This window comes from Hemibagrus wyckioides, linkage group LG18 (assembly GCF_019097595.1).
Source record: "Hemibagrus wyckioides isolate EC202008001 linkage group LG18, SWU_Hwy_1.0, whole genome shotgun sequence".
Lineage (NCBI taxonomy): Eukaryota > Metazoa > Chordata > Actinopteri > Siluriformes > Bagridae > Hemibagrus > Hemibagrus wyckioides.
The window spans coordinates 8,109,101-8,123,349 of record NC_080727.1 but is presented as its reverse complement, the minus strand read 5'-3'; the positions used below and the strand labels follow the sequence as shown (position 1 = coordinate 8,123,349).

The 14,249-nt window shown below is 36.2% G+C and overlaps 1 protein-coding gene across 1 annotated transcript in view; it reads left to right on the top strand.

Annotated features, from left to right (window-relative positions):
* Positions 1-14,249, top strand: part of unc5da (unc-5 netrin receptor Da) — a 219,375-nt gene that overhangs the window by 75,761 nt on the left and 129,365 nt on the right. The window lies entirely within an intron of this gene.

The window sequence follows — 14,249 nt, the reverse complement described above, 5'->3', positions numbered from 1 at the left end:
TTTAAATGCATGTTAATGAACATAGACTTTCTTTGTCTCCCAAGCTTCATATCTGGTGCATAAAATCTAAAAACATTTTAGCAGCAAGTGGTTAAATTGTTCTCATTACCATTCAAGATGCAGGGGATCCAAACATAAGGCAGTGTGTTGGTATTTCTGTCATTATTGGCATAGGTGGATACACGGCAAATGTAATTATAAAAATATAACTGTAAAAATGATGTGGTTTAAATGATATTTAATCATGCTCCTCTTAATTTTCCTTTAAGAACCGAGGTCCTTCTTTACTAAGATACGAAAAACATGCGCTAATTTGCATTTGTAATGGGGTAAATTGAGCGTGAAAACAGTGCGGGTGATTTACAAAGAGTAATTGACTACATTGCATTATGTGCAAAGCAGGAAGCAGGGTGGGAATTACATTTTTGCATATGCATTTTGTTCTTGATATCCATGGTACAGTAAGTTTTAGGAGAGTCCATGAGGGATAAAGTGAAACTAAAAGTTGTCAAACACACACAATTGTACATCTAGTGTAACAATGGTTAAGAGCGGTGAGATGCGATAATTATACCAAGTTACAATTATGCATGTCTATAATAAACATAGAGTACAGTATTAGTTATGATGTTTATTTTAACCTTCATATTGTAACATTCTTAGACAATTCACAGTAGATAGATAGATAGATAGATAGATAGATAGATAGATAGATAGATAGATAGATAGATAGATAGATAGATAGATAGAAGGGATGGGTGTGTAGATGAATAGAGATGTGGAAGGATGGATGGATGGATGGATGGATGGATGGATGGATGGATGGATGGATGGATGGATGGATGGATGGAAGAATTAAAGAATGCATGGATGGCTAAGTAAGTATGTAGATAGATAGATAGATAGATAGATAGATAGATAGATAGATAGATAGATAGATAGATAGATAGATAGATAGATAGATAGAAAGGATGGGTGGGTAGATGAATAGATGTGTGGAAGGATGGATGGATGGAAGAATTAAAGAATCCATGGGTGGCTAAGTAGATAGATAGATAGATAGATAGATAGATAGATAGATAGATAGATAGATAGATAGATAGATAGATAGATAGATAGATAGATAGATAGATAGATAGATAGATAGATAGATAGATAGATAGATAGATAGTTTTTCTGACTGATCAACTTGATCCTGAAACATTTTATCCTGATAAGATGTGACTGGTCTTTTCTTATATTTATGGCATTTGGCAGAAACAATTTACTGTTTGATGATTATGAAAATGATGTAAATCAATTGCACTTGACTTTGTACTCACCTGATGTCCTATAGAAGGTTTGAATTGGAATTTTAGTTCTTTCTACCAAAGGCCAAAGGGTGTCCATGTTCAGCATTGAATTTCTTTGTCACGTCACACACAACAGTGGTGCTTAATGGCTCATATAAAAGTAGACACTCACACTCCAGGCTAAGAATTTGTAGTCTTTTTTCAAGTATTTTGGTTTTTATCTAGCCTAATAGGGGTGATATATTCATATGAAAGTTCCAAAAAACCCAAAAGCTCTTTCATACAAATGTTTCTACCTTCAAAATAAATGGTGATATAAAACCCACTTCTGCTCACTGAGATGCCCCAAGTGCTTGTTCATAAGCATCTATAATTTGAAGCTGTTATCTTCAACCACTAAATTCTGTGTAAGGTTATCTAACCGAGAGAAAAAAAAGAGGTCATATACTGAAACCCAGCAGTGTCCTGACTCATTTTATATCAGATGTGGTGATAAAATAATTCATTTGTTTATACTGGTTGAAAATGTCCCATAAGTTGATTTCCATTTCGGTGGCATGGAACACCAGTATACTGGTAGAAAGGGTCAGACAAACACCATTTGAGAGAAGATTTCTCTAAAGGAGGAATGTTATTCTGGCAGCTCAAGGAGACCCAAAACTTTGAGCTGATATTTCTTTTAATATGTCACTCATCTGTCTTACTACTAGAAAAAGGGATGCCAAAATCAACCTCTTAATTGTTCTGCAATGAACCTGCTTTGGTTTCTAAACCTTGCATAAATCATATTTTCTTGCAAGTGTGATCTTCTTTTCTACTGTTCAATAGCAAGAAGGATTTTGCTGTGCAAGGCTTAGAGGTGTAGGAAAAAGTCATCATTCAGACGAAAGAGAGTGAAGGAAGTGTGAGATGAAAGCCTGCAGCATCATAAGCTGCACCTGTAATATTCGAATCAAGAAATTTGAAGCCGCTGCAATATTTTAACTTGAGGCTGCTGTGGGTGAAACGTCAGACATGTTTACTTAGATATCATCTTATAAAGAATAATAAGCATTTTTATAGCAGGGCTTGTTGAATTCTTTAATATGGTTGGTTTTCTGTAACAGCACGACCCTGACGGTACATTTTTAATTATTTAATGACCAGGAATTCAATCAACAAGAACAGTAATGAAATCAATTGTGAAAGTCCTCTATAAATTCCCATACAAATCCCCTGGGATTTGGTAGCATAGTGGTTAAGGAACTGGCCTACTGATTGGAAAGGTTGTGAATTTAAATCCCAGGTCTACCAAGCTGCCAATGCTGGACCCTTGAGCAAGCGGCCCTTACCCCTCATTTGCTCAGTTGCTTTAAGAGAGAGAGAGAGAGAGAGAGAGAATATAATTTGATCTGGTTGAGAGTGTAAATATAAAAAACAAAAGGATTGCTGTAGACAACACTATAAAATGAAAAATACTGTAAATTCAGTATAAATACAGTAAAAACAGTGAAAATAAGTTGCTGGAAAGTCTACCAGTCTTTCTTTGTAATTCTGTAATAAGTTTTTACAGTGTAGGTCTCTGAAAGTTAAAAAAAATGAACAGAGAAGGTTTACAGTTCTCCTTGCTAAGCCACAAATATCCTGTATTAGACTCATTTACCTATTTTAGATGGGGCAGGTAAGAACTAACCCCTGAAAAGGTGACTGACTTCCTGAACTCATGGGTAAATAAATGCACACATTCATATACGCCTAATCTTCCTGTAGTTCTTTGCAGCTAATACTGAATTATTTTCTGCACTCTAATTTGGAGCCTGCTCCCATTCCCTAAAATAGAAAGGATTATTTAAACTCTGTGGGATTGGAGCTGGAGAAAGAAGTGACAGCAGAATCTCCCATATTATTAATTACACTAATGACACCACAACAGGCAGGGAAAACAGATGCTAGCCTTCTTTTCCAGAGTAGAATGAGGTCTGGGAAGAAAATATACATTATGAATTAAACTAGTGGAGCTGGTGAATTGCAAGCAGAAGTGAATTAAAGCAAAGGCTAAAAATGCAAATGTTGCTAATGTTAAATGAGATCTACTGGGAAACATTTAGCATTAATTTATTAGGTAACATGAGCTGGATGCTAACAGCAATGTGTGGAAAAGCATTTCTGTGAAATTTGATAAGCAGAGAATGTGCATACCACTTTGGTTAAGTGTATTTCAGATATTTGTTTAGCAAGAAGGACATGGCAGGACACAAATATATTACTTGCCTCTGAACAACTATCCTGAATAATCACAGCACTTCATCCTACAAGCCTCAGTGTACAACATGAGTGATATCTATTAAAATTTAATCAGCTTCATGTAGAACTCATCGCAGTGGGGGTTGTCTTTTAGTAAAGGCTGTAGAAATGTGTTTCAGCAAATGAACTGTATCCAAAGCAATTGTACTTGGCTCTCAAGTCACAAAAGACAGTGATTGGTTTAGAATGATGTTGCTGTTAGACAAGTGAGATTTTATTGAATAATGGATGGATTGGATTGCAGTGTCACAGATTCAAATAAAAACGAACCCATTTTACTTTAACTCTTTTTAGCAGTACACTGGGGTTCCATTCTGCCATTTTCAGAAAGGAGATTGACTATTTTCAATCAGTAAAAACAAATGAATATTTTATTGCCGTAAGTCTGACATAAAATTAGTCAGGATACTCTTGGCTTTCAGTTGTTTTTCCCTCTGTTGGGATAACCTTACACAGAATTTTAGTTGTTGATGGGAATGGCTACAAATTTGAAATGCTTATGAAGCACTAGGAGCATCTCTGAGAGGAGAAATGGGTTTGATATCACCATTTAATTTGAAGATAAAAATATTTGTGGGGGAAAACTAACCTTTATCTATTTGAATATATTGCTCTTGTAGGATGAAAATACTTTTTCTTAAATACAAATTTTCAAAGCCCGGAGTGTTTACTTTCATATGAGCCATTAACCACTACTGTGAAGTGTGAACTGAAAACAAGTTTTTTGGGCACAACCAAAACTGGCACAAATTCCATTTTTTTAGCCTCTGGTAAAACAAGTTAAGTGTTATTTAGGAAGATAAGTCTTAGCCTTTGTCCATGTCATTTTCAAAATTTCAGCTACTGTTGTTGCCTATCTACAGAACCTCAAGATTTGATGTTTTATGCATTCTGTGATGCTTTTCTGCTCACCTTGGGTGTAAGGATTGGTTATTTGAGTAAGTTTCCTGTCAGCACAAACCAGTCTGGCTATTCTCCTCTGACCTCTATAACTTTGTGTAAATTCTAGCGACCCAGAAGATTGACATTTAATACTCAAACCAGTCTGGCACCAACAACTGTGCCACAGCAAAGGCCACTGAAATCACATTTATTCTCCATGCTGATGCTTTTGACCTATGATTCTATGCCACATGTTTGGCTAATGTGGAGATGCAGGTAGTTCTTTTAAGTAAACAATCAGTGTACACTTTTTGTGATAATGACGAAACATTTCTTAATCTCACATCGAAGACTAAATATACTGTATTTATGCAGTGGTTTGCAAAATGATTCAAACATCTGGAGATTGATACCTTATTTATCATTACTATAGGAAAATACGGTGTTGGTAGCATCAAAGTCAGGGAATGCCTTTTATCTGCTTCTCAATATGTAGGAAATGGATGGTGGAAAATACGGGAGATTTTACAAGAGATACTGCTTCAGTCTGCTAAAATAAAGGAACGTTTGGGTGGCACACCACATTTCAGCAGAAAACAAGGCCAGCAGCAATACAGGAGTGATTAGAAACAAGAAGGTTAATGTTCTATAGTGGGCAAGTCAAAGTCCAGATCTGGAACCCACTGAGAATCTGTGGCTCTGGCAACCTGAAGAACCTGGTGCAAATCTTCAGGAAGAATGGAGAGAATTAAAACTGTTATTGCAGCAAATTGTGATTCTACTGAGTACTAACGGAGAAATATTCTTATGCAAGCAGCATTTTCCAGTTATTCATTTTTAAAATCTGATGACAAATACTGAATTTTGACTGGGAAATATACTTCAAGAGAATATTAATTTGCTATGAAAATACTGTCTGAAGCTGTCTGTGCAAGTGTCAGTTTGGATCCGGATAACTTTTAAGGGGGTTGATAACTTTGATATCATTGATAACACTTTATCAGGAAGCATAGTGCAAAATGTGACTTGATGAGGCCACAAAATGCACAAGTGATGTGTCTGACTTCAATAAATAAATGAGAGAGAGATTAAAATCTGTCTATGCTGTTACTCCTTTAATTCAGATTGAAGAGCTAATTTGCTGGTACAGGTACAAATATAGATATGAACAGGAGGTACACTATATTGCCAAAAATGTTGGGACACCCCTCCAAATCATTAAATTCAGGTGCTGTTTTCCAGGGGATGGGCTCGGCCCCTTAGTTCCAGTGAAAGGAACTCTTCATGCTTCAGGACAATGCTTTTGGACAATTTCATGCTCCCAACTTTGTGGGAACAGTTTGGGGACATTTTGTGCTCCGAACTTTGTGGGAACAGTTTGGGAACAGTTTCCACTCAAATTCATCCCAAAGGTGTTCGGTCGGATTGAGGGCAAGGTTCTGTGCAGGCAAATCGTGTTCCTCCAAACCAAACTCGCTCATCCATGTCTTTATGAACCTTGCTTTGTGTACTGGCAGGCAGTCATGTTGGAACAGGAAGGGGTCATCCCCAAACTGTTCCCACAAAGTTGGGAGCATGAAATTGTCCGAAACGTCTTAGTATGCTGAAGCATTAAGAGTTCCTTTCACTGGAACTAAGTGGCCAAGCCCAACCCCTGAAAAACAACCCCTGAATTCAATGATTTGGTAGGGTGTCGCAAAACTTTTGGCAATATAGTCTGTTGTTTGTTTTAAGTCTCCATTGAGATAGGGATCATGTAACTGCCTGGTCAGGGTTGTAGAGACTTTTAAATGTGTTCATTTTTGTTAGGAAGTTAAGGAAGTGCAGGTACTCAATGGTTTCAATAGTCCAGAACAACAGGACATTTCAAAAACATTGTCAAAAAATGTCAGGCAAATTTCAGGCAAAGGCCATCCCATTAATGGAACTTAGGTGTAGACTGGTACTTACACATATTTACTATGACAGCATATACTTCAGAATGACTGTGAATACAGAGAGTCTGTTGATACTGTCAGACTGGTAGTGATGTGCTTAAGTCCAGGTGTTTGACTGGTAATCTGGTGAATGTCACTGTAAGAGTGTTGTTCTCGACGGAAATGTTTGCAGGCCTTGCAGAAAATGCTGTGCACAGGTACAAACTGGTATTATAATTGCGTTAAGTGAGACATTAAGAGCTAGAGTTCGTAGACTATGCTGACACGACCAAGCAGCTTTGGATTTAAGTCCAAATATAGCATTAAACTTCACACCGGTACACAGATCGTGGTATTGCATTGCAGCTCTAGTGCATAAACAGCGCATTTAGACTAGTAAGCTAGTTTTGTATGGTTTTTAGGAAAGCATTCTGGCTGTAAATGTGTGATATATTAAATTAGACCTTACATAGCTTACACGTCATTGCTCATAATGGATGAATCTGGCAAGTCAGTGGAAAGGAAAGCTGTTCATCCAAATACATCCAGAGCCCTATGTCAAATATTCTGTATGTTCATCATTTCCTTCCTTCTCTCCGATCCATCTGGCTCACAGACATGACGAGACACAAAATGCCTTGATGTTTTGCATGCAGTCGATCACAAACGGTGCACTCAGCTGCACAGTGAAACTACTGAATTTGCACATATTCACAGCACTCAGCGAATTCACTGAGACAAGGAACACAGCATTACTATTCCATATCATATGAGATCCACATCTACGGTAGAAATGAAATACCAGTGAAAGAGTGCTGAGCCGGTAACAAAATGGATCCTGGTATTATATACCAGCATTTGTGAGTAAGCCAGGACTCTGTTATGCGGTAATAAATAGCAAGAAGAAAAGCTGGGTTTGCCATTAGCCAGTTTTTTTTTACTTCAAACCAAAACTCACAGAACCTGCTGCTTTGCCGTTTGTCCCTCCGTGTAATTCCGTGAGCTTGGTTCATTTACTTCAAGTTTCTTCTCCCAAGGTATTTTGAAAAATCAATGATTGAAAAATGAATGGACCTTATTCATGTTTTATTCATCAATGTTTTTTCACATCTTATCAATCACTATGATAATGATGATGATGATGATGATGATGATAATGTAATGGATGTGTCAGAGAAGACGGCTTAAATAAATTACCCCCAATGTAAACAAAATCTTGGGGGCATGTCACCAAGCATATTTACTTAACCAACTGTCAGTGATCAACTACCTGTAACTGTAGTCTTAGCTAGAAAGAACTCCTTACCATTAGGTTTGTTATTGCTTACTTGGTGGTGCTGTTACTGTTGGTTCCACAAAAGTCCAAAAATTTTAAATAAAAAAAAAAAAAATATATATATATATATAAGCCATAGCAGCCCTAAAGATATGGTGTATATATATGTATATGTATATATATATATATATATATATATATATATATATATATATATATATATATAATATATATTATGTGTGTGTGTATATATATATATATTATAATATATATTAAATATAATATATGTTTGTTTTCCAAGTTTTATACTGTAAAATAATAAGCCAATTCGATACTTCGACACTTAGGTCATTATTCTGTGAAATGCCTCAATAATTGCCTGTTTTGTTGCTTACTGTGAACAGACAACACAGAATGTGGTAAAAGAACTGTTTAAGACGAGTACTAATAATAACAAACAATATCATTATTTATTGAATATTTTTTCCATCTTTACCATCACCCTTTCCTTGCTTTGACTCAGTGCTAAAGTACATCTTAAGAGTAAAACATTGTTGGCTTCTAAAAAATCCCGAAGTAAAAACAGTCCATAGTAGTGTTCTCCTACTGTAAGCTATGAGATGCTTGTTCAAGGTACGGCAATATCCACCTCAGCACACTGAAGCTGTAAAAAATTATTTCATATGTGAGACACCTTCAAAAAGGCTTTTAGTTCATCTAAAGCACTCATGATTAATCTCTTCTGTTTTTATGATCTGTCTTTCCTTGACTGTAAAATCAAAGATTTTAATTGTTTTGACCTTACCTAAGCATGAAATTGAATCCTGTCATTGGTGTCCAAGAGTGATTAAAATAGTCTGATGAATTTATCACTTAAATTAACTAATTAATTTACTAAGTTAATAAGTTTTCGCTGGCAGTCTGTAACCTGTGAAGGAAAGGTTATTGATGAGAGAGTTTTGATCCAATTAGCACTACCTTAACTCACAACTTAGCGACTCAACACCATTGAAATACTTTGATTTTCTATAATATCATTGGATGGTCGAGCTTAGATACCTCATACGGACGCCTGGAATCCAAACACCCCTTATCAGACTTCGCCCCTCATTTGCTGTTATAATAACCTCCTCTGTGTTCATTTGTGTTCATTGAATGACAAGAGCATTAGTGAGTATTGGGCAAGGAGAACTGGAGTGCAGTCAATTCCAGTTCATCCCAAGGGTTTTCAGTGGGGTTAAGGTCAGGACTCTCCACTCTTGGCAAGCCATGTCTGCATGGAGCTGGCTTTGTGCACAGGGGCACAGTCATGCTGGACCTGGTTTGAGTTTCTCAGTTTCTTTGAAGGGAAATTGTAATAATACAAACATAAAAACACATTTTATGGCAAAAGTTTGGGGAAGAACCAAATATGGGTGTGAACCAGACATCTCTACAGACATTTGGCCATATAGCATATGTAAGAGGATTCATTAATTATAATAAATTAATTACATTTAGATCTTGGGGTTTTTTTTAAGTACAACATTTCTTTATTTTTAGAAATTCTGGAAAAAAAATTTTTTTTTGATAATTAGGTATTATTTACAGTTGTACAGTTATGTACATACATCATACATATAATACTGTACATAAGTATCTTTGGAAATTGGGGAAAAAAGATGTATCTCTTGGGATGGATCAAGAATATAGCAGTACTGAATGCTTGCTGTGATCATCTAGAAAGGTAAGAAAAATATTGCAGTGCCATATGGTATTTAATCGTGTATTTATATGAATCCCCATGCATAAAAGATAAATGTACACATATTTGTGACTGTGAACAAAGTCAGTCTAAAATGCAATAAAATCTTGACATGCCATAAGCCTATCATTCAAAAATTAATCAGGCTTCAGCAATGATTTTTTAAATTAGTTTTTCCTCCCAAAATTGCTTTTAAATGACTGGGCAGTTTAATTGGTGGGCAAAGCATATCCCTAGCTGCAGCTACTGCTTTACAAAAAAAAAAAAAAAAAATTATTCACAGTTGGCTTACCAATAATTAGTATGGTGTTTGCTTAGGAAGTTCCAAAGTAGCTTAACCGCTTAGAGCGTTTCTGTGAGTAACACGGCCGAGCAGCTTCTGCCAAAATTAATATCGAGCTCTAATTCAACTGGAAAGTTTTAGGACGTTTCTTCATCTTGTATAATTTTATATGTGACTTCTTATGATTTTATAGTTCTCCTCTGCATGCTTATACGTCTTCTGCATACTTATTTCAAGTGAACTTACCATAATCATCCAAAAGATGATCAGAATTATAAGCCTTGAATGTATTCCGTAGACATCTATCACAGTTCTGGGCAGCTGTGAATGCCAACTCGTTTTTCTTTTTTTGCCTGCTCTGTTATTTCCTGCAGTGCTATTCTGCTTTGGTGCTCAATTTTTATTGACGACCTTCAGTTTCCAAACCGCAGCTCTAGCATAGAGGGTAGGTAGGGTTATGGAGGGGAGGATGCCGCAGAAATTTCCTTCATCCCACAGAGATGTGATTTCTGAGGGCAATGCTTGAGAGTCAGAGAGTCTAAGATCGAGGTCTTATTGGGAGTTCATGTGTAGACTGCTGTTTTGAACAATGTTAATAACACTGAGGCTCATAAAAAAGTCACCTTGTCCAGTGTTATACCCCTCGCTTGACGGACTGTGTGCATTCATCATAAAGCAAAGCGAGCGTGAGTTAATTTCAGTACCAAAAAAAAGTACAGCTCCTTGTAATGAGTTGACGTTGTATTCAAATATGAAGAAATAAAGTGTGTCCTCTGTAACATGCCGTCTAGCTTACATATTTACACGGCTATCTTTTACACACCGTGCCCATTTATGCAATTGACAACGTTCTCATAACTCTAGCTCTTTATTTGCTTTTCCTTCGCTTATTAATCTCCTCTCCTTTTCACGATCTGACGTTCTTTGACCGTAAAATCTAGGATTTTCATCGTTTGACCTTACTTAAGTTGGCATGAAATTGAATCCTGTCATAGGTGTCCAACAGTGATTAAAATATTAAGATGAATTTAACACTTTCTTCACAGTAACTAATGAATCGACTAAGTTAATAGGTTTTTGCTGTCAGTCTGCAACCTGTGAAGTAAAGGTTATTGATGAGAGAAGTAAAGGATAATGGTTTGAGCACTTGGAAAAAGGCTAGAAAAAAAACAATACATTAATAATAATAATTATTATTATTATTATTATTATTATTATTAATCACTTTGTTACAGCTTTCATTTTTATGTAAATTCACATCTTAGAAACTCAACTCTGTTTAAGTACTTATTTTAACTTACTTTTTTTTTCCTGTAAAAATATTATTCCAAGAATATGACCATGACCTTGTTGTCTTAAGATGAACTTCTATAATGTTCGATTTATTTTATTGTGGACTTGTTCCCAAAGATATTTAAGCTATGGCTTTGAGACACACCAGAACAGACCTGGCTCAGACCTCAGACCAGATACCAAACATAGCAACCACCGATGATCATTGTTGCATGTCTCTTTCCTTTCCTGCATGTTAAAATCCACCTTTTTTGTGTGCACTTTATACATCTCTTCTACAACTCAATTCTTGGCTGGTTTCCTGGTTGCTCATTTACAATATCCAGGATTGTTCGAAATTTTTCACATTTTTTTCTATTGCTCTGGCAATTAAGGACATTATTCATCGTTTTTCATCTGCAAAAAACAATTACATGGTCACTCATCCTGAAATGTATAACACCACTTACTGTATCCTTGACTTATCAGCCACTGAAAGAAGGTCAATAATAGTTTGAGTAAAGAATGTACTCACGTTGCTTCATTAATCGACTGATGTAGATCAAGTAGATGACAGAAATTCATCAAGCCCCTGCAGCCAGTGTTGTGTTATCAGAAAAAAAAAATTGAGGAGGATTGGGCTGATGTACTGTAAATGCAGAGAAATGTATTACAAAATACAGCAAGTACCAGTCTAAAAATAGTCCATAAACACAACCATAACCAGAAAGGTGGATTATATCAATAGTTGAATTTGGGACCATGCAGTATGACATTTTCTCTCCCATTAAATTGTGATTCAATGTATGACTAAAAACAACAGACTTCTAAAATTGGAACACAATTATTAGTGTGCAACCTGCATGGAGGACTGATTTCTTTTAGAACTATTTATTTTTACAACTTTTAGCCACATGACCATGACCATGACCATGACTGCGACCTCACATATGCAGTCTATAAAAAGCCCCTGGAATGACACTTGTCCTCTGATATTAAAGATAAGAGGCCAAGCAATTGAATTTCTCCCTGTTTTGTTGTGTCCATGTTCAGCTTTGTCATGTCATGGCACACTCCACAGTAGTGCTTAGTGACTCTTATGTCACAAAATAGACACTCAGGACTTAAAGTATTTGCAGTTTTTCTTTTCTTCACACAAATGTTTCTATCTTTAATGGTGATATCAAACATATTTCTGCACTGTGATGCCCCAAGTCCTTGTTTATAAGCAAGAAAAATTAAAAGAGGTTATCTTCAACCACTAAAATTCTGTGTAAGGTTATTAACACACAACAGAGGGAAAATCTGTTCACAGGTCTCACACTGAAAGCCGACTGATTTTATATCAGACTTATAATAATAATAATAATAATAATAAAAAAATTCATTTGTTTACACTGATTGAAAATGTCTGATGAGTTGATTCCCATTCTGCCGGTGGAATGAAACAAAAATGCACTGGTAAAAAGGGATAATGTGAATTATATGTTATTTAATAGATGAAGGTTCAGGGAGAACCAGAATAAAAGAAACGAGAAAATAATTGAAGAATAAAACATGGCACTTTGAGACACCATGCCCATTTAGCTACTATACACTTACATTAAATGTAACACAATCCATTTACACCACAGCACTTCTTAAATCATGGATCAAATTATGTTGAAAAGATTTTCCCATAACAGCTCTGACGCTGGTTCTGCCTGTAACATAAATGATAGGTTTATATTAATGGGCTCATACTAATGTTATGGTTCCTATAGTAACAGCACATTCACAGGGGTGTGTTGGGTGAGCACTGCGCATACATTCATTCTAATAATAAATGTATTAAGAAAACATTATGCTTAAAAAAAAATGTTAGAGTTGATTATTTCAGCGTTTTGTAAAGGTCAGCAGTTTCTGGGTAACATGATCATTTTTTTGGTTTGTTTGTTTTGTTGACTTCAAGAGAGGCGAAATATATTTTTATAGCTACTGTAACGTACTGTAAGTAATAACATGACACCAGAAATGAACCAGTCTCACAGATGTACAGTACACTACCAGTCAAAAGTTTGGACACACCTTCTAATTCCATGGTCTTTCTTGATGTTTATTTCTTTCTACATTGTAAAACAATGCTGAAGGCGGCCGAAATACACAATAATGTCCTTTGAACAGTTGATATTGAGATATGTCTGCTACTGATGCTCTGTAAAGCCTTCATAACGGCTCTAATCTGAGGGGCTGTTAATTGGTGATTTCTGAGGCTGGTCACTCTAAATGAACTTCTCCTCTGCAGCAGAGGTAAGTTTTGGTCTTGCTTTACTGGGATGGTCTTCATGTGAGCCAGTTTCATCATGGTGCTTGATGGGTTTTGCAAATGCACTTGACAATACTGTTCTTGCAAGAACTATTCCAGAACACCTGACCTTCGTGTCTTAAAATAACAACTGACTGTTTTTTGTTGTCATTACATATGGATTACTTAAGTCCCTGTGTGTTATTTCATAGTTTTGAAATCTCCAGTATTGTTCTAGAATGTAGAAAATAAATCCCTAAACAAAAAACATTGAATTAAAAGGTGTGTCCAAACTTTTGACTGGTAGTGTAACTTCTTCAAAGTGTAATGTGTTGTTTGTTAATAGACTATATTGCCAAAAAAAAAAAGTTTTGGGACACTCACCTTGAATTCAGGTGTTGTTTTTCAGGGGTTGAGCTCGGCCCCTTAGTTCCAGTGAAAGGAACTCTTAATGCTTCAGCATATCAAGACATTTTGGACAATTTCATGCTCCCAACTTTGTGGGAAAAGTTTGGGGATGACCCCTTCCTGTTCCAACATGACTGCACACCAGTGCACAAAGCAAGGTCCATAAAGACATGGATGAGTGAGTTTGGTGTGGATGAACTTGACTGGCCTGCACAGAGTCCTCACCTCAACCCGATAGAACACCTTTGGGATGAATTAAAGCATAGACTGAGAGCCAGGCCAAAACTGGTACATCTGCTTTTACATGCACATGAATTTAATATGGAGTTGCCCTTTGCAGCTATAACAGCTTGAACTCTTCTGAGAAGGCTTTCCACAAGGATTAGGAGTGTGTTTATGGGAATTTTTGAACATTCCTTTAGAAGCGCATTTGTGAGGTCAGGCACTGATGTTGGATGAGAAGGCCTGGCTCACAGTCTTCGCTCGAATTCATCCAAAAGGTGATCTATCGGGTCCAAAATATCTTGGTATGCTGAAGCATTAAGAGTTTTCTTTCAGCAAGCCCAACCCTTGAAAAACAACACCTGAATTCAATGATTTGGAGAGGTG